General features: G+C 45.6%; 1 protein-coding gene across 4 annotated transcripts in view; it reads left to right on the top strand.

The window, feature by feature from the left end:
- The window catches only part of Ncald (neurocalcin delta), a 268,985-nt gene that overhangs the window by 96,191 nt on the left and 152,379 nt on the right, over positions 1 to 20,415 (top strand). The gene's annotated exons all lie outside the window — the stretch shown is intronic.

Genomic DNA, 20,415 nt, shown 5'->3' with positions numbered 1-20,415 from the left:
GACATGTTCAGGGCTGTTTAAGGACTGTTCTCCTGGAAGGCTTTGAATGCTCTGGGCTAGTGTTTCTCAGATGCTCTGTGGGAAGGATGTGCCTTTCTGTCCAGGATCAGCAGTCAGGGCCTCACAAAGCCCAACAGACAGCGTTAACAGTAGCCAACACATTCCACAGCCTATCTGCTGATTGGGTCCCCTTGATCACACCCTTGGATATGACAGCCATGTCCGACTGCTGTCATGGCTCCCATGGCGAGTGGTGATGTGCCTGTTATGGTCTGATGAGGCTGGTCCTCAGGCTATGTCTGAAGTAGCACTGCCCTGGATGGATCCCTGGGCTGGTCCTCTGTCATCACAGTCTGCTGCATAAGAAGCACATTTCCACACATTGGACTGATTGTTCTATAGCTAGCAGCCCCTGTCTGTTTGAATATTGATCAAACTTTAGCACCAACAGAACCGACTTGCCTTAATTACAACAGAAAAAAGTGATTGACATTGATTTATTTTTTTTAAATACTTAGTGTATTGTATAAAATCTACTAATACAAAACCTATCCCTCATCCTCTTGTGCCAATATGAGCCTTATAAGCAAATACCACCTGATCAACCCTTTAATTTTCTCCAACTTGATAGTGGCAAAATGTCCCTTAATTTGAGCAGGGGTGGAACTCTCTGGCAGAGTACTTGTCTGACAAGTGTAAGGATCTGGGTTCAATCCCCAGTGCTGGAAAAAGAATTCATATAATCCAAGCCCACTTAATTCAAACAAAAGGAGCTTGAACAAGTCTGAAGTGGCCTGTCAGATAGCAACGTTGAGATAAACTTCTGAGTGAAAAATTCAAATCCGTTTTTAAGCCCATCACGTGCTGCTCAGAGGAAATACTGAAGGTCTTGAATCTAAGTGTGTTTCTGATTTGGACTCCCACAGGGTTAGATCACCATCTACCAGGGCCACTACTGGAAAAAAAAAAAACTACATGGAGTAAAAGTAACAGAATGAAAGACTTGACAATAGGATTTAAGCAGAAATTCCAAAATTTGCCATTTCTAACTTGATTATATCAATAGCTTACATGAAACAAATGGTAGGTAAGAAACTGGCCCAAAGGCGCCCCAGGGTCAACTCTCTTCTCCCTTACACCTGTAGCAGTTGCTTGTTTCCGTGGTGAGGTATTTGAAGACCTCCAAGCATTAGCCGAGAGCTCTCTGAAAGGCTTTTACCACTGAGCTCTTGACCATGCCCCGGCTGGGGCATATGGGGTATGCGCTTGGGCATAGAAGCCACTGACTGCCAGGCTGGATTGTTTGAGGGTAAGATTTTAAAACATCTCATCTGCATCCAGATGTGGATTCTCCCACCTCGTTACTAATGGTTGTCATGGGTAAGGACTGGAAGTGTGTGACTGTATGTATTCCCCATGCTGCAGTGCCAGCAAGTCAGCATGCCGCGTTACTGTCTCTGCCTGGGTGCCTTTGTTCCTTCCCGTCAAATAGACTTTGTTGGCATCATGTGGGACTAGGTAAAGGGTGTTGTCTATGGTTGGTGTAGTAGGTTCAGGTATTGCTCCCTGAGGACAGAGATCAGCCCTGAAGCTGGGGCATGCCCTGTCTTGACAGAGTTTGGCCATCAACTCCACCTGCACCCAAGCTTGCCCATTTCAGGCAGAATTCTGTCTGTGACAGAAAACAAGGACCTTTTTGCCCAGTGGCTGGTTTGCTACATCTGAAGCCATCTCCATAAGGAGATTCCTTGACACTCATCACCTTCTTTGAGACAGGCTGGCTGGTGCCAGGAGTCAACCTGTCTCATTTTCAAAGAATCCTCAAAAAAAAAAAAATCTTTAAGTGCCATATTCTGTAGGTCTCTGAGGTTTTTGAAGACCTTATCTAAATATTTTACCTTATCTATCTATTGAACCTAGGATGTATATTCTTGTGATAAAATTGAGTGGTACAATGAATTAAAATTAAACTTATTTTACAGCAGTATACAAATTTTATACCAATGAATTAAAAATAACTTTCTGAGTAACAAATAAAGCCTTAAGTTGAAGAGTGGATTCAATAATCTACCTTTTGTCCTATATATTTCTATATTCTCAAAGAAAAAATCCCTGAGCCCAATCTTGTTCTTTGTTTGAATAAGACCAATAATAGCATAATCAACTCCCAATGAAAATAAACATCCATAGCCCAAAACCTTACCCACCTCCCTTAAGGGAAATGGGATGTCTTTCTCTTTTTAAGGCTTCTTCCAGCTGATATGGGACGAATAATACCTGTGTAGGGGCCCAAATGAAAATGGGAAAATGGTTAAAGAAGGTAGAGATAGCATTTGTAGTCCAGTCTCCAAATGTTGAGAAATTCTAGGCTTAATAAAAGTCCTGTGTGGATGGTCTGAAATGCTGAACCAATTGGAATCACGAGCTTTCTTCGAAGCTGTCCCGGGAGATGTTCTGTTCTGATGACGAACAGCAACCGAAGCACTCGTGGCTGGAGCATGGAGAATGCAGGATGCCAGCATCTCAGCATGCTGGAGGATGCGTCCTGTCGGGTCGGATCCAGCATCAGTGTCCGGTTCTTTTGCTCTGAAAATACATAATTTCTCACAAGCATTATACAGATCTAAAAACTATAAACGCATGAGGTGTGCAGGATGCACAGAACAGTCAATGCTGGTTCTGTAGTTTGAATTCATGTACGTATAGACTGACTTAAGTAAGCAGTCTCCCTTTCATCCAGGTCTGCTTTATTTTGACCTCTTTCAAAGAGGAAGTATAATATTACCATTACCAAAGAACATACAGTCGTTATTTAATTGAAATCAAAACAAGACTGTATAGTTCTAAATGTCTTTCTCTAGGCTGTATGGTGCCTGATACATAGGCCAGACTGTTACCTGTCTCCCGAGAAAATGTATCTTATTTTGCTCAGTGCAACTGGCTTGTCTCTAAAATGGGATACATTTTCTCAGGAGACAAACCAGTTGCCCTGAGCAAAAAAAAAAAGAGGCATTAAGCCTTAAGTAAATTTATGCATACCCTAGGCATCTTGTACCTGAGTTTTCACATTTGTTGCAAGTGGTTTTGTCTCACTCCTCCTCTCTGTAGGGGATGGACACTTCCACCTTTTAAACTCTATATAAACTCCAATTTTAGCATTTATGCATACCCTAGGTATCTTGTACCTGGGTTTTTACATTTGTTGTGGGTGGTTTTGTCCCACCCCCTTCTCTCATAGGGACGGACACTTTCACCTTTTAGTTCTAACTGTCCTTCTCTAGGCTCTATGGCACCTGATGGATAGCCCAGGCCACTACCTGTCTCCCAAGAAAATGTATCCCGTTTTAGAGACAAGCTGGTGATCCTGAACAAAAGAAAAGGCATTAAGCTTACCCTTTTATGTATATGAACTATACGCTTTGAGTTTTGGAGACCTGACTAAACAAATGTGCACTTTGTTACCTGTAAGTTCTCTGTGTCCTTTTGCATCTGGTGGTAGTGGTGAGCCCTGCAGTCAGAGGTCTAGGAGAGGGGAATAGGGCAGAAGGGGAAATGGACGTCTTATCACAGCAATAGAAAAGTAAGCAGCATGATGGCAGAGTGAAGGCATGCCACAGAAGTAGCTGAGGGCTCACGTCTTGAACAGCAAGGAGGAGACAGAGAGCATGGTAGGAGTGACATGAGTCTTTATCAAAGCCTGGCCCCCAGGGACACACCTTCTCCAACAAGGCCACACCTCCCAAACCTTCCTAAACAGTTCCACCAACTGGGGACAAAACATTTACACATATGAGCCTAGCAGCGCATCCTCATTCAAAGTTCCTCATCCCTGACCTGCTTTGGTAAGAGCCAGCAGATCACAGGTAGCCATTCAGCTGGGAGGGAAGAGATGAGCGGCTAGCCTGTGACTCGGGTGAAGATACTCTAAGACCCATGGACCACTTAGGGATCTGAATCTGTGTGCATGTGGATTCACTCTTTGTCCATTTTGGGGGAAGGACCTGGGTGCCTGCATCTTTCTCACACATTTTCAGTCTTCGTATTTCCATGTCCCTGGCTTTGTTTTTCCCTTTATTGTGTCCTAGAGTCACTAATTAATTATGGACCCAGTTTCCTCTGTGCAATTGCTAATTGGATGTTTTGAAAAATTGCTCCCCGCTGGCTCAAATAATTAGCACAGAATTACAGGACTCAGGGGTGCTGAGAAAGGTAGACCACAGTGGTTATGGAAATCCAGCAAAAATCATCCAAAGAGGCTGTTACTCCAGGAAGTAGCAGAGAGGGAGCACCGGGGCAGAGGGGCTAGAAAATACATTTATGGTGAAGTGATGAAGGGCACAGGAGCAGCAGGAGGAGCTATTATTTTTTAAATATAATATTTTATTAATTATTTGAGAAGGTCATCCATGAATACAATGTACTTTTACTATATTTGTCATCCAGTTGTCTTCCTAACTCCTCTCAGATCCACTCTCCACACCCCCAACCCCCTCCCTACCTTCTGTCCTTTTAAAACCCAAACCCACTGAATCAGTTTGGACTACCCGTATCCTCTTGGGTGTGGGGCCATCCACTGGAGCATGGTTGACCTAGCAGGGGCCACACCCTTAAAGAAAACTGACTCTTCCTCTCCCAGAAGCCATCATCTATCAATAGCTCCTGACTAAGGTTGGGGTCTCATGAGTTTTCACGACAGAATGTCAACTGGCTTCTTCTTGGACAGGCAATCACAGCTTCTATGCATTCACGAGGATAGCCATCCTGTCATGTCCAGAAGACAATTGCACTGTGGTCATCCCCAACCTCTGGCTCTTACAGTCTTCCTGCCTCTGGTTCCACAAGATCCGTGAAGCCATATGGATGCCCCACTCATGCCTGAGCACTCTGCTGACACTTGTCCTCTACACTTGGGTCAGTTCTGAGTTTCTGCATCCACTGCTGCCCACTGCACAAAGATGAGGAAGAGAGCCCCACTAATTGTCATGGAGACATGAGCTGAGAGGACAGTTTAATTCTATGTCCTTTTAGCAAAATAGTAGTAACACGGTCAGCCCTGAAGCGTGTAGGTGGGTCTGTTCTTGAGTAGAACATTTGCAAGGAGGCACATCCTGTTTGAAGGATTCATTGGCTGGATGGCCTCAAATAGCTGATGCCTCCTGCTGAGAAGGAGGCTTCTTCAAACAAGGTGGAGGAATGAATGAATTGAGAGTCCAGCATGCTGACATCTGTTCTAACTGGGGCTTGGAGCAAATGACTTACATTCTCAGAGCATCCAGTTCTTCATCCGTGCCTGAAAACCACATAGTCCATGTGTCATAAAATTGTGGTAGGAATAACTGAGCTCTAGTTGGGGAGAGTGTCCAGACCACTTCCTGTATGGAGAAGACTCTTGTCAGCCATTATTATTATGAATTTATGCTCTTTGTGTCATGAAGCAATGATAGTAAAACATTAACATGGGGAGTGTGCTTAGCCTGGCACAGATCAGGGATTTAAGGTCTCTTCAGAGCCAATTTCCCCATTTCTTTCTTTCTATTCTTCTACTGGCCACGTGGTTTTCTCTCTCTCACACCTTTTTACTTCTACTTGGGGACATGAAAGCTTTAAAAAACTGGGTAAGGAAAGTACAGTTGTCCAGCTGAGGTCATCAGCTATTGGGCTAAAGCAGATATGTGGGAAACATTGACTGAGGGTCACCAGACCACAGCTGGCCAAAGAAGGCCTGGAAACCACTCCCACGTGTATTCCACCATCCTGGGCTGTGACTGATTCAGCATTAGCCATAGATGCTTTACAGCTCCGGAGTCCAGCCAGCCCTCTGCCGTTAAAATGTCAGCCTTCCCGATGGTGAGGTGTTGTGTCTCCCTTTGCTCACTGCTAATGCTCTAGTGTCCAGATATCAGCCATGAAAGTGCTTAAGCTATTTCAGGGCCCAGCCTCACCCTCCTGGACTCACTTCTCCTATTTGATTTCTCTTAAATCAAGCTGGACACCATCAGAAGGATAAGCCTTGCTGGGTACCAGAAAGACTTAGTTAGCAGCAGTGCTGTGATAGAAAGATCTAGAATGACTTAAGGTTGTCTTTAAGCTTCGGTTCTGCTGCTCTTCACTGGGGTGATATCGGGACAAATCAACATAGAAGAGAACGGGCCAGGTGCTCCTCATGGGGGACGTAATGGCAAGGCTGTCCGTGGCTAGTTGGTTATTCACTCAGAATGATTGTACAGATTTTTTTAGTCCCCAGTATGAAATTGTGAATTCTAACCCAGTGAATCATAGGGAAGCAGCTGCTTTCCCACCCTCTGCCCTGCACTCAAGGCTTCAAAGGAGATAGAAAGACAGCCAGAGGCTGGCATTGCGCCGTCTTTCCCAGATCCCAACAGTTTCCCATGCCTTAATCGCCTGAGTCCCAGCTCCAGGATTTTTATTGTATCACATTCTATCTATACTATTTTTAAACTTACTATCTTGGGCTGGAGAGATAGCTCAGAAGTTAAACGTACAGACTGTTCTTCCGGAGGACTCTGGTTCAGTTCCCAGCAGCCACATGGCAGCTCACAACTGTCTGTAACTCTGGTGGCAGGGAATCTGACACCAATGCATAGTAAATAAAATTATCTTAAAGACAAACGTAACATCTTTTTCTAGAAGACTCAGCTCCTCTTTTACACATTGACTTGACATTTGACCCACATGAAATTGCCAGTTGCATGTGCCAATTCTATGTTACCTCAAGTATATTAAAATAAACACACTGCTAATACTTTGCCATAACTCTGTGCCACTTTAAATGGCTTCTAGCAACATTCAAGTATCTCAAACTTTGAAAAACCCCTCCACAAAGGCAAGGGGCAGACACCTGAGGGGATCCCCTGCCTCTGAGGTCCTTCTGTCTTCCAGGGATCTCAGAGCCTAAGAAGAAAGCAAGAGCCAAGACCTCTACCAAAATGCTGGGGATCCCATCCCAAGTCATTGGGGTATTGCCCATTTTTCTTCTGGCATGGAATTAGGTGCAGATGTGACTAAACCTTCTTTCTGAAGGAGAAGTCAGAGAGAATGTGAACTGTGAAAGGTATTTTGTTGGTTAAGCAACAGCAACAAAAAGATAACAGTCACTAGGGCTAGTGCGATGGCTGGGTGTGTAAATGTGCTTGCTGACACACGGGATGACTTGAGTTCGATGCTCAGAAGCTACGTGGTGGAAGGAGACAGGGACACCTGCACGTCTCCCATCTCCCTCTCACATGCTCATGTACACGCATGCGCACAGCATACATAAGTGCTTTTAAACGCCAGTGACAGAGGAAAGAGCTGGAGCGAGAGCGAGTGATACGAGTGAGCAAAAGTAACAGCAAGAGAGAGGCTTGCACGTTCTCAGAGAAGCAGAGAGTCAAATGGAAGACTAGAGACATCCTGAGGTGTGTGTGGGGCGGGGGGGGGGTGGTGTCCTCAATTTCTCCCTTTGGACTTTCACTATGACATGCAATTCTCCTAAGTGTTGCTTGTAATCAGCGAGGCCCTGATTAGGCACAGCAGAGGCTCAGCTCGAAGATACGGAGGAGAATGAAATTGCCCAGAAATCTTCCTGCCCCAACCCCCTCAGTGCAAGTTAGCCCGCCTGCCTTGCAGCCTCAGTAGGCAAGACAGATTCAGTGCCAACAGACTTGTAAGAGTTAGCAATGAACCAGGTTCTTTTTCTAGCATCCTTTACACCTAAGAAAGGGACACCTCTCAGGCATTATCGTAATACAGAGCTGGTGGCTTCAGGCCCATATATCCTCAAGGAATTAAAGTATCTAGGAACATCTTCCCTGGCCATGTAGCAGAAATAAGGGCTGGCAGATGGGCACAGCCCTGGTGAGAAGAATCGAGTAAGATCCCATCTGCAGTGCATTAGGCCCCTGTAGATTCTGGTAGACTTTTGATTACGGGGAGGCAAATATCCAAGCTAACTGTCTAGAGGCCAGTCTTGAAGAACCTCCGTTATTTTCGAAGTGTCCTCTAAGAGGGAATGTTGATATGGTTTCCAGCCTGTCCAAAAGGGCGCAGGGACTTATGTGGAGGGACTATGGGCCGCACCTCAGAGAACAGGTTCTGGCAAAATACAAGACCGGTGTTAACTGTCCTCTCTGAGACGGACGCAGGGGACACCGTCTTGTAATCTGTTGTCCCCAAACATCAGCTAGCGTACGGTGAGGTCTCGGTTTCTTCCCAGACTCGCGGGACTTGTCCTTTGATGTCTGATTGTCCAGTTGGTTGGTGTGTGCATGATGCTCATTAGATACATTATGAACGTTCTTCTTTCCTTGTTTCTTTTTGATCAGATCATTCTTTTTGGTTTTTTGTGTGTTTTGTTGGTTGGTTGGTTGGTTGGCTTTTAGAGACAGGGTTTCTCTGTGTAGCCTAGGCTGTCCTGGACTCTACTTGGCTGTAGATCCAGCAGCCTCTGCCTCCCTGAGTGCCAGGATCAGTGGCGTGAGATACCGTGCCCAGCTCATCAGATCATTCTTATTACGGTCTCCTTTCTTATTTCCTTATGTATCTCCCCTTCTTCATTAAATAATTTTAATTATTTGTTTATAATTTTTGTGTGTATGAATGTTTTCCCTGCACTTATGTGTGTGTGTAAGGGCACCACATTCATGCATGCTGCCTGTGGGAGTCAGAAAAAGGACTTGGACCCCCTGGGCCTGGAGTTACAGATGGTTGTGAGCCACCATGTGGGGGTTGGGAATTGAACCAGGCTTCCCTGCAAGAGCAAAATGTGTTCTTAGTCACTGACTCATTTCTCCATCCGCCCACCTCACTTCTTCATTTTGATTGTAGGTCTGTACTTCCAGAGCAGATCCTTTCATATCTCCAAAAATTTCCTTCTCATAATAAATACAATTCTTTTGGTTTTTCAAAAATCTCGAGACCATGTCAAAGCTCTGACCAAAGCAAGCGTTGATGTACAGTCTCGGAGGCAGCAGTGGTGGGCTGGCCACTTTCAGAAGTTGGTACCTCACTGAATGACCGTGAACTACAGGCACACCTCACTACTTTTGAACAGCCCTGACATAATTCAATAAAGGAACAGAAAAACTCAAATCAAAACCAAAACAAAACAAAAAGCTCTTGGCTTCCTGTGTGTGCTTCCTTATGTGTAATTTTTACTCTTGTTTGTTTCATATGAAATTTATGTGAACGAGCCAACACTCCAGTGACTATACACGCAGCCAAGACAAAATCGAAAAGAATCCCCTAAAATAAAGCAGGCGCCTTGGGAAACTATTTTCTTATTAGATGTTTGGTCTGACGACACTTAGAAACACATGGCTCTAGCATGGCTCTTTGCTTGGGGGTACAAAGCCACTTTGCTGCAGATCTAAGCCACGGGAGCAGCCATGTCACTGCTGTGGGGTAACACTTATGAGCTTACGACATGAGAGGGGCCACAGAACGCTGGGGAGCGAGGATCCCAGCCACTGCTTCTTTGGGTGAATTAGCGTTGCATCCTGCTGACAGCCTGATGTGTTTTCTGTGTTGAATTTTGTCAATTTTCAGCCTGTAGAATAACATAATGCGGCTGCCTGTTTCCTGGAAACAGAAAACACAAGTAAACATTTGAGAAATTTGATACGGAGCAAGTGGGTTTGAAACTTCTCCAAAAGATGCATGAAATCCAGCCCCAGTAAATGCTTTATCCGGATTGTAAGACATTAGTTTTCCTAGGCAATGCCTGGGTAGCCCCATAAATTATATGTAAGTGGATAGATAAATAGCACCATGCCAACTGTGCTGCATAACATGACATTTAAGAACTAGGATATGGCTGGACAGTGAATTTGGTGAAATAGAATATGGCATGCCTTTAATCCCAGCACTCAGGAGGCAGAGGCAGGAGGATCTCTGAGTTTGAGGCCAGCCTGGTCTACAGAGTAAGTTCCAAAACAACCAGGGCTACACAGAGAAATCCTGTCTTGAAAGTAAATCAACAACCAAAGAAAGTAATAACAATAATACCAACAGTTTTTAAAAGCTAGAAGACTTCAGCTTAAGCCCTTCAGCACACGGTGCTTTTTGAGCCTGTAAGGGTGCCCAAGGCTAGAATTCCACCTTGTCACCCTGCAGCCACTGTCTTTTCTCCCTCCTGACTCCTTCATCGCTTGGCAGGAACCCAGGCAAGCATCCTGGGTTAGCTTCTGTGACATGGTCCAGCAAATGAGGGGTCAAAGCCATGCCAATTTATAGCTCAGTGTAGGGGAAATTGGAGTCTAAACTCAAGGTCTGGGCAGAGCAGAGCTCCTTCTAGAAGCCTAGAGGGGGCAGTCCATGCTTTGTGTTTTCATCTCCCAGGGCTGCCCACCGTCCTTGGGTTACAGACCCCTTCCCTTGCCGTTCCAGACATTTGCTCGTGAGTGGATCCTCTCGCTGGTTCTTGTACAGGGTTTTGTAATTGCAGAGGCCGCTCCAGGGCATCCAGGTTGGCACTTCCATCTTGAGAGCCATGATATAGTCCTACCTCTGAGTCCTCTCTGCCGTGTAAAACACAGGGTTGGCAGGTTCTCGCCTAGGAGGTGAGCATCATCAGGAAGCCCTCCTTATACACGACCCTCTGCTGCTTATAGGATCCACTTTCCACCCTGTTCTATCCCCCTTACACACACACACACACACACACACACACACACACACACACAAACACTCATGTATACTATTCATGTGTGTGCACGCACATACTTATATATGTAGTATCCTCTTACACACACATGTGTGTGCATGTATACACATACACTATCACACACACACACACACACACACACACACACACACACACACACCTACCTGTGCAGGCAAAGGTTACCACAGGTCCTAAAAGTGGCTCAGGCCAACTGGATAGGGAATTCTGGGGTATCAAGTACCTAGGAGGTAAGGGTTTAGGAGGGGAATTTGAGCTTAAGAAGGTCACATAGTTTGGGATCTGGGACCCTTTGACCCCAAAGGATCAAATGAAGGGTAGATACAGATGGACCCACTGAGGCTGGGGCAGTGCTGACTGGAAACCTGTAAACAGGAGATACCTGTTCCTCTAAAGCAGACAGCAGAAATGCAGAGCCAGACCAAAGAATCCAGCATGGCTGCATCAGGGGTTTCTGAGAAAGAGAGAGAGACAGAGAGACAGAGACAGAGACAGAGAGAAATCTATTTTTATTTTATTTTAAGCATTGTACATCCTGGAGAAAATAACAACATGAAGTCCCATTGTAAGACCCTTGCTCAAAATTAAAAAAATAAAATAAGCTACACCAAAGCACCCACAATTAATCCCACTTCAGTCAGCCTGGGATTTCAGCCCCCTCACAGGCTGGTGGCACACGTCGAGTCCTGCTTTCTTGTTGGCCGCTGGGTTCCTTGTGTACTGAAGATATTTATTTCCCACACCTAACAGGCTCTGTGGGGTGGGGTGGGGGGGGTGGCCTCCACCAGTGACTTGTGGAAAGTTATGTCCCCATGTCACCTACTGTTTGGCAGGAAGCAGCCTAGCTTTGTGTGTTTCAGAGGGTTGATTGGGGCTAATGGAACCGGCAGTGTGTGCTCTCAGAGTCTGCGGACCTATCTGCGTGCAAGATTGTTCTGATTGCTGATTAGCATAGTTCAGTTCTCTGCCCTGCTGTGTGTTAGAGTGGTACATTCGGGGAGCTTAAAAAAAAAAAAAAAAAAAGGCTAATGTCTTGGCCCCAACCTCCGTGCAATTCTGACCTCGATGCTGAGGGCGGCCTTAGCACTAGCAGTTTTCAAAGCCCCCTCCCCCTGTGTGCTTGAACCATTGCCCTACTTTGCTCTTTCCCAGCACCCCTTCCTCTGAATGCTCCCACACTCACTTCAGTATTTCCTCTGGGTCATTGAAATGTCATGGTCTCTAGGAGTCCTTTCCTGCCTGCCTAAATAGCCCTCCCCAGTCTGGCCAGTGCAGCTCTCTGCCTTTGTGGTGCGCTTGCATCTCTCAAAGCATTTCGTGATACAATTTCACCACAGCTGCCACCAGAAGGAAATGAGTTTCTTTCGGTGAGGATGTGGCCTTGCCCCAAAGACTCATCCCTAAATTTTCTCTTCCCTGTTCTTTTAAGAATACCAGGCACAGAATTGGATGTTACCCTAAGCTGACTTGGCCAAAGGAGGAAGACTGAAGTGGAGGACAGTGACAAAGGGGGCCTTAAAAAAAAAAAAAAAGATTGTGACCTATGTTTTCAGGATATTCCAAAAATAAAGGAGAGGGGATCCAAACTTGCTAAAAATGGCAAGCTAGCCTTTGGCAGAGGGTACGTTGATACACAGAGAGACACTCATGACCGTAGTTACTGGTCCAATATTGGTACATCAACCCAATGACAGAAAGTCTCCTGTGGTTGAGGAGGGACTGTGCTCATGAGCAGCAGAGGTGTTGCTCTGTCTTCCTTCACACATCTTCGACTCTGAAGGATGTAAGGAAAGTAGAAGGTTCTGGAGTGAGCAGGGGTGGGATTTGAGGCGTCCCACGGGAAATGCTAGGAGGCTGGGCAGTAAGGAGACAGACCTCCCCCCCACTCCAGCGTGTGGATCCGAACCCAGCACCAGGGTACAGTAGCTGTGTGGACGCCATGCTCTCACCTCTCCCTTCTTTCAACTCTTCTCTGAGGTGGCAGGAGTGAGAGCCTCTGCATCACTGACAATCACAAATAAGAGGGACAATACAATTCCAAGGCTTGTGAACAGAGTTCCCAGGAAATAAGCTCTTGGCAAATGTTTGTTATTGATAATGTAGTTTAAAAAAACTAAACTGAGCTGGGCGGTGGTGGTACACGCTTTTAATCCCACCCAACACTTGGGAGGCAGAGGCAGGTGACTCTCTGAGTTCGAGCCCAACCTGGTCAACGGAGCGAGTTGAATACAGACGGGACTACACAGAGAAACCCTGTCTTGAAAAACAAAAAACAAAACAAACTCCCCCAAACCCTAAACTTCTGGAGAGTCCCAGGATCCACGCCAAGGCTAGGGACCTGGCCTTACCAGTCCCCAATGCATGGCAGGGGTGGGAGGGGCGGGAGAGGGTAGAGGAGGGTGGTGAGGTGGAGGGGAGGGGAGTTGTCTGCAGGTCTCTGCTGGGAAAGGCTGCTGCTGATTACTGAGCAAAGTCAGTGTGAGCTGTACACAGTAAAGCCAGGGCATCTGTCCTTTCTGGATCTTTAATGGAAACTGTGTTTTACTATGCAAAAACCATCACTGGTTGATACTTGCTTGAAGCGTGAGCAGTTTGCCTTAGACAAAGCATAATTATAAAGTAAAGCACGCTCAATGTATTTTCTAACTTTTATCTAAGACTTAGGAAGGCCAAGCCCAGCAAAAACCACACGGGTCACAATGAAGAAAGCATTGTTTGTCTGGACATGGCTCCCAATTTATAGTCTTTGTGCCCATGTCTCCAGAGGGATGAGTTGGTGGGGGTAAACCCACAAAGTCCTAGAGGCACAGAATCACATGAATAGTTTGTCATAGAGAGAAATGCTTTGTATAATAACCGTATTCTTTCTTTCCTTTTTCTTTTTCTTTTCTGTTTTCTATATTCTTGATAAAATTGTCTAAATAAGATTTTTAGTTTTTGGTTTATCTCCCCCATGAACTTCTATTGCGATATCTATAAAACCATTTCTTTGTTTCTGATCAATCGTAATTCATTGTAACTTCAAGGAACAAGTAAGCTGGTGGTTTTAGGGAACTCCGTGGCCTTGTTTGCTATTTAAAATAGTAGTCTGGTGATGCGACGTCTGCCTTACAAACCCCAGGAATAATTTTCTTCTGTAATGACAGTTATAGCATTGTGAGGTACTAAGTGATTGCAGATTCTCTGAGGGCAAGAGATATGTCTTCTATCTACCATAGACATGTGGTGCAGTGACACAGACCCTAACCAAATGAAGTGCTGGGTCCAGGTCAGCCTTCACAGCTGTCTTGCTATGGAAAGACACTGCTGTGGGGGAGCACTAGTGTCCCCTCTTGCCTTCCTACCTCATAAAGCTATAAAGCACTGTGCAGAGACATCAGAGGGAGAGCAGCAGAGCTCTGCCTTGTGCGTAGCATGGTTGCCTAGCTGCCTTCGTGGTTATTTGTCACCATTTTGAGTGTCTGTAAGAACACAAGGGCCTTAACATCCTTCCTTTGTTTTGCTCAGGTTGTGTCTTCTGGGTTTCCTCATGAAGTGTTTGTTCCCTCTGCTCTTCCCATGTTTATGTCCAACCCCTGTGTTAGCATTTCTTTATATTGTACGCTAACAGTAACCTCCGTGGTAGGACTACCCCAGTGCAGGCTGGGAAACTCCAATGGCCCAGAGAGTGGCAGGAATTTAATGTTTCCACAGAGAATGTCTCCTGAGGGCAGGATTCATCTTCTCTTACCTCCCAACTCTTAGCGAGAACTCAAGCCAAAGATCAAAGTCCCCTGCTTCTATAACACATTATGACAGAGTTCCTAACATCAAATGCTATCAGTGCTATCTCACAGTTCTGGAAGCCGGTGGTCTACACTGAGACTGCCTGCAATGACATCAGTGTGCACATGGGGCCAGTGTCCTCTGCAGATACTGTGGAGCTAGAATCTTGTCCCTGCATCCTGAATGATGATGAACTTTGAGTTTTATTAACCTTGCTGCTAATAGAACTTATTTTGCTTAAAGTTGATATGGTTCTGTTTTTGATTCTTAGACAAGGCTCTCATGCCAACCATGCTGACCCTGAACTCTCAGCCCCAAGGCCACCAGTGTCTGAGTCCTTCCAAGCACTGTGTGCTTACTGCTGCCGCTTAGTTTTTCTGTCTGACATTACCCTCTGAAAAAGGAAAATGAATACTTAGCTCTCAAAGGCATGGCTCAGAGGGTGGAGATGTGAATTCAAACCCCTTTAGCCCAGGTAAAAAGTCAGGCATGGTCCTGCCTGTGCCTGTAGCCCCAGCGCTGTAGGGGTGGAGACAGGAGAGCACTCAGGCATCCTGCTTTCCAGCCCAGAGCCAAGATCAGTGAGAGTCCTTGCCTCAAGGGAATAGGTGGGGAGTGACAAAGCAGGATGCCCAATTTTCTTCTCTCTGACTTCTGAGGGCCCTGTGGGCACACACACACATACACACACACACACACACACACACACACACACACACAAACTTATATAAATACACACAAATACACACATGCCCCCCACAAACATGCACACACACAGGAACACACACACACACACACATATATACACACAGTGTATACATGAACACACAAGCACACACGTACACAAACACACATGAACAAACACACATGAAACATGCACACACACAAACATATACTAACACACATACACACACAGGAACACACATGCACACAAACACACATGAACACACATAGAAACACACAAACGTGTGCACATATGCACACATATGCACACAAAGACATACATGAACACCCATGAACACCCACAAGCACACACACATGCACACGTACACACACAAAGACACATGAACATGCACACACTCATCTATACACATATGTTCCAGTTTTGCTGGTATGTTACTGTGAAGCAATATAACTCAGATCTCACCCACATGCGATGTTACTGAATTTTCTCTTTTATAAATTGTTTTTATTCTCGTGGCCTTACAAGCCAATCATCCTACCTCTGGGGGAGCTTAACTTTCTCCTCAGGGATCTGACATTTCAGGTGTTCTGTCAGTTTCTTCTTTCTTTGTTTCTTGGAGCTAAAATGGCCAATCTCTGCTTTCTTACTCCAGCCAAGACGATTCCCTAGGCCTGCTGTCTAATGTAATGCTGATTTAGTTCCCCCACCCACCCCCATCATCTAGAGGGCACACCCCCCTCTTTCTTAGTCCCCCCCCCACTATCTAGAGGGCACACCCCCCTCTTTCTTAGTCCCCCCCCACTATCTAGAGGGCACACCCCCCTTTTTCTTAGTCCCCCCCCACTATCTAGAGGGCACACCCCCCTCCTTCTTGTGTTGGATCTTCTCCATCAACCTCATTTTCATCTTTCCTGATTTTCCTGGTTGCTTTGAAAACAAAAATAAGGACCAATACTTCTGGGAAAGCATCTTGACACAAGACACATCAGAGGTAATTATTTTTAACACGCATGAAGACATACCATAATTTAACTCATGACTTAAGAGATTAACTTTGTAGCTCTAATTACTCACTGAGGCGCATTTCCCCTTGAGAAGGCAGTGTTCCATTGTTGTGTCTGAAGGTTTTCCATTCTGGCTTCTAAATCTCTTTTTATAATAACCTATTATTTTTTTCTAGAAACTTTTGGATTATCTCTCTCACTAGCATTCTAAAATGTCACATTAATATCTTTTTTTTTTCCTGACATTTTTTGGTACAGAGACTTGTCATATGGCTCTGGATAGCTAGGACTCACTTCATAGTGTTGACTCTCCTGGAACTCACGTGATCCTCTTGCCTCCGTCTCCTGAGTGTTGAACTGCAAGTTAGCACCATCATACCTTGCTAGTGTGTCTAATGGATACTGTTTGTGTCACGGTGTCAAGTGTTGGCATACATGTACTTTACATGCGGTGAAGGAGCACAGTACCGTTGACCTAGAAAGTCTGCTGTTCCTGATATGTATTCACTGCCATTTTCTCTTCCAGAACATTCATTGTTGAGCACTGGAACTCCTGTCTCAACCCTCTATTCTTCTTGTCCTTTCTCTCCATCATCCTTTTCTCGCTCCACTTTTTAGCATCCCTCTTCCTTTTTGAATGTGAAGATGGTTCCTAAATGCATCTTCAGATTTATTCCCTGCATTAATAAGAACCCTGCTGTGATGCTTTCATTTTTATGAGCCCGTTCTTCATTTGTTCTAGGTTCTTTAGACTCTTATTCTTGCTTCCTGGACACTTGGCTGTACCTTGCCCTTCTGGGCTGTTTGACGGTCATTTTCAAGCTTTATTCTGCTCCTCAGAGTTATTTGTCTGTGTGTTCACTCTGTCTGTGTTTGGTTGTTTATCTTTCATTAGAGTCTGCAGTCAAAATGTCTGACACTCCCCCAGCTGAGCATTCACAGTTAAGAGTGAGCAGTGAAAGCTCGCAGGCAACTCTGCAGCCTGGAAGCTCCGCGAGGCTCTTTGTGGGATTGCCGACTAGTCACGTGCTCATTTTGTTAGGGAATCCATAATTATCTGTGCTGTTGGTCTTTTCCTGGGGATATTCTAGTTTTGTTTTGTTTTTTTTCCGGAGAAATCCTCTAATTTCCCTTTAGGCTGAGTACAGGGTGGAGACTGTGGATTACACTTTCAGCCTCCTCGCGCCTGCACCTCACTTCCCTGCTGAGCTCCAGGGCTACATCCCAGGGAGGAACCCTCCAGACTCCTGAGGGGCACGGAACAGCCACTGCCCTGTGCAGTTGGCAAGGGTGTGTGGCTGCCTACAGTGGCTGTCTGCACTGTCAACTTGATTGACCATAGAGTCACCTAGAAGGCTCACTTTTGGGTGTCTGTGAGCATGTTCCTGAGAGATTTAACTTGGAGAAGGCCCACCCTGAATATGGCTGGTACTGTCCTATGAGCTAGGGTCTAGACCAAGCAAACTGGAAGGAAGTGAAAAATCAGCTGAGCCCAACGTTCCCCTCTTTATGCTTATTTCCGGCAGACTCAATGTGACCAGCCACTCAAGGCTCCCAACACCATCCCCTTTCCCGCCATGGTGGACCACAGGCCTTAAACAGCCAGCCAAAACAGACTCTTCCATCCTTCATAGCATCTGCCAGGTGTTTTTTCATAGCAAAGAGAACAGAAACTTCATCCACTCTTGCCGTTCCTTGACTCCCTGATTCCCTCCCACTCTAGCCTCATCTTTAGAGGTTTCTGGTGCCCCAACCCCAGCATATTTCCCAGGTCCCAATAACGTCTGGAAATTGATTTCAGCTTTCCTTGTTCTGTAAACCCATCTTGTCAAATTTTTTCCATTTCCTGAAATTGTGTGTGTGTGTGTGTGTTTTTTTTTTAATCTCTTTTTTATTCTTTGGACCATAGCTATAAATTTTTATAACCACCCCCCAATATCATTTTGTACAGGTTTGACTTGGAGAGGAGACTAATGAGTATGTTTAATTTGTCATATTTAATACAGAATCAATATGCATGGATTTAACAGTTTCCCCAAGTTGCTCTCCCGCCTCCCATAAGAGTGACAGCCTGAATATTGTGTTAACACACCATATATTCAGTGTGGGTCTTCCCTTCTGAGGTAGACGTGGAAATTCCCTCACAGATGCAGTGTGTCTTCTTGGTCACTCTCAGTTCAGTCAGGTCGGCAGTGAAGAGTGTCCCCCTGTCTCCTTAGGAACATTGTCATTAATTATATACCAACGTATTTGCCACAGCACAGGGCTGAGGCAGGGGCCTCTCTCCATGGGGGGTGGGGGGGTAAGGTGGGGGTTCCTGAGTGTGAACTATCTGGTGTGAAACCAGGAAATCCTGGGCAAACCAAATAAGCCAGCCGCTCTCATCTGTATGTTCCGTTTTTCAGTTGTCAATTTCCCCTGAACTCTTAAAAGCCATTGGCAAGGAGGAACAGCCATCAGCTTATCTGAGAGCACAATCCAATCTTGAATTTAAATAGACGTTTAAAGGTGTGATCTCATCCTAGAGAGAAAAATGCACCAAGAAAAAGGGAGATCAAGGGAAACAGGAAAATAAACATTAATAAAGCCGACTGTGAGAGGATTTAGAGAGGCAGAGAAGAGCAGAGCAAACAGTCGAGAGACAGGTGTGTATGTGAGCTTTTGGGCCCACGTTCTTCTGAAAGGCCTTTTAACAGGCTGAGTCTTCCCTTCTGAGTGACCAAAGCCTTTGAAACCAGACTGGCTTGAGACAATTGTCCTCAAGTGAGTCAGTCGGTGTGTTAGAAGTGCTTACTCCAAGCCCAGACCCTGTGAGCCGCTGCAGGCAGAGCCCGCTACTGTGTGTCAAACAACTCCGGCCGCCTTGGCACAGAGGACAGCTCTCAATTTTCTTTGTAATCACTAAGTCGAAAAAAGGGTCTCAATTTTAAAAATACTTTTTAATCTTTTATTTTTAAGGGGCTTACGTTGGCTCTCGGGCTAGCCCAGATGTTCCATCTCTGACTTAAAATCCTCGAAGCCAACAGTTGTTCCTCAAAGGCCATGTTTGCTTCTTTGTCTCCGGCAGTGACCTGTAGGTCAGGCAGGCCTCTCCCATGGCTTTTGATGTGCGAGGGGCCTTGGTTTTCTTAACTTCACCCTGGGTTGGTAGTCGGAAGAGGTTAAATGCAAAGGGGGTGGGGAGGGGTTCCCCTGGGAGGGTTAAGCACATGGAAGTTAATTGTCTCAGAGAAGAGGCTGCTGAGTTCCGGCCTCATACTTAGCTGTTCCTCTGCCTGTCAGCAGGGAGCAAGCAGCAGCCCCCAGCATGGCCCAGCCCCCACCTCCTCCCCACCAACCCACTACAGGTCTAGCCTGCTCTGCCACAGTGAGGAACTCCCACAGCTGCTTGCTTCTGAGGTGATAGGAGGAGGCAGCTGCTGTTTGTCGAAGCTTCCAGGGTCTTCTGGAAGGTTATTAGTGTCAGAAAGAAATACATTTGAATTAGCTCGTATCTCCTTTCCACATAAAACCATCAGAGTTTAGTGCAGGGAGGCTTTGGTCTCTGTCTTCTTGGCTCGGCTACCATAAATGCCAAAGTGAGGTTTCTCTTATCTCCTCGTTTGTTTTTGTGGAATCTTTTATTCTCAGATTTTTTTTTTTCCATCTCAGTAAGGCTAAGCCCCACGTGAGAAATATTAGTGTGTCTGCCTTTCAGGAAGTTCTAAGACAGCCTGGGGTGTTGTTCTCAAACGTTTCACTCCCTATTTTAACAGATAAGTAGATTCTCCCAAGAGAAACGGATGCATACGAATGTATTTGATGCTCAAGACAGAGCCCTGTTGACAGGGGGTACCAATGTTGTCTTCATTTTACAGGGGGAAGCTGAGGCAAAGAGGTGACAAGACAGCTACTGAGCCATAGAACCCAATTTTAAACACAGGCAAAGCGCAACCCAAGGGGCTGCCCTGAGCTACATGTCCCTCTGTCTCTGGAGAAGTATCCCTTCCTACTTAGTATTCTGGCTCATGAAATGTTGCTTTTATTGGGCCGGGTGTGGTGGCGCACGCCTTTAATCCCAGCACTCTGGAGGCAGAGACAGGAGAACTGCTGTGAGTTCAAGGCCAGCCTGGTCTATAAAGCAAGTCCAGGACAGTCAAAGCTACAGAGAAACCCTATCTCGAAAAACCAAAATAAATAAAATAAATAAATAAATACGTTGATTTATTTTTGTAGGGAGCACAGAAGATCTAGAGGTTTGGAAAATGTATACAGAAATCTGGATCTTTCTGTCTGTTTGA

This window comes from Acomys russatus, chromosome 17 (genome assembly GCF_903995435.1).
Source record: "Acomys russatus chromosome 17, mAcoRus1.1, whole genome shotgun sequence".
Taxonomy (NCBI): Eukaryota; Metazoa; Chordata; class Mammalia; order Rodentia; family Muridae; genus Acomys; species Acomys russatus.
Note: the sequence above shows the minus strand (reverse complement) of the source record. Positions and strands in the feature narration are given on the sequence as shown.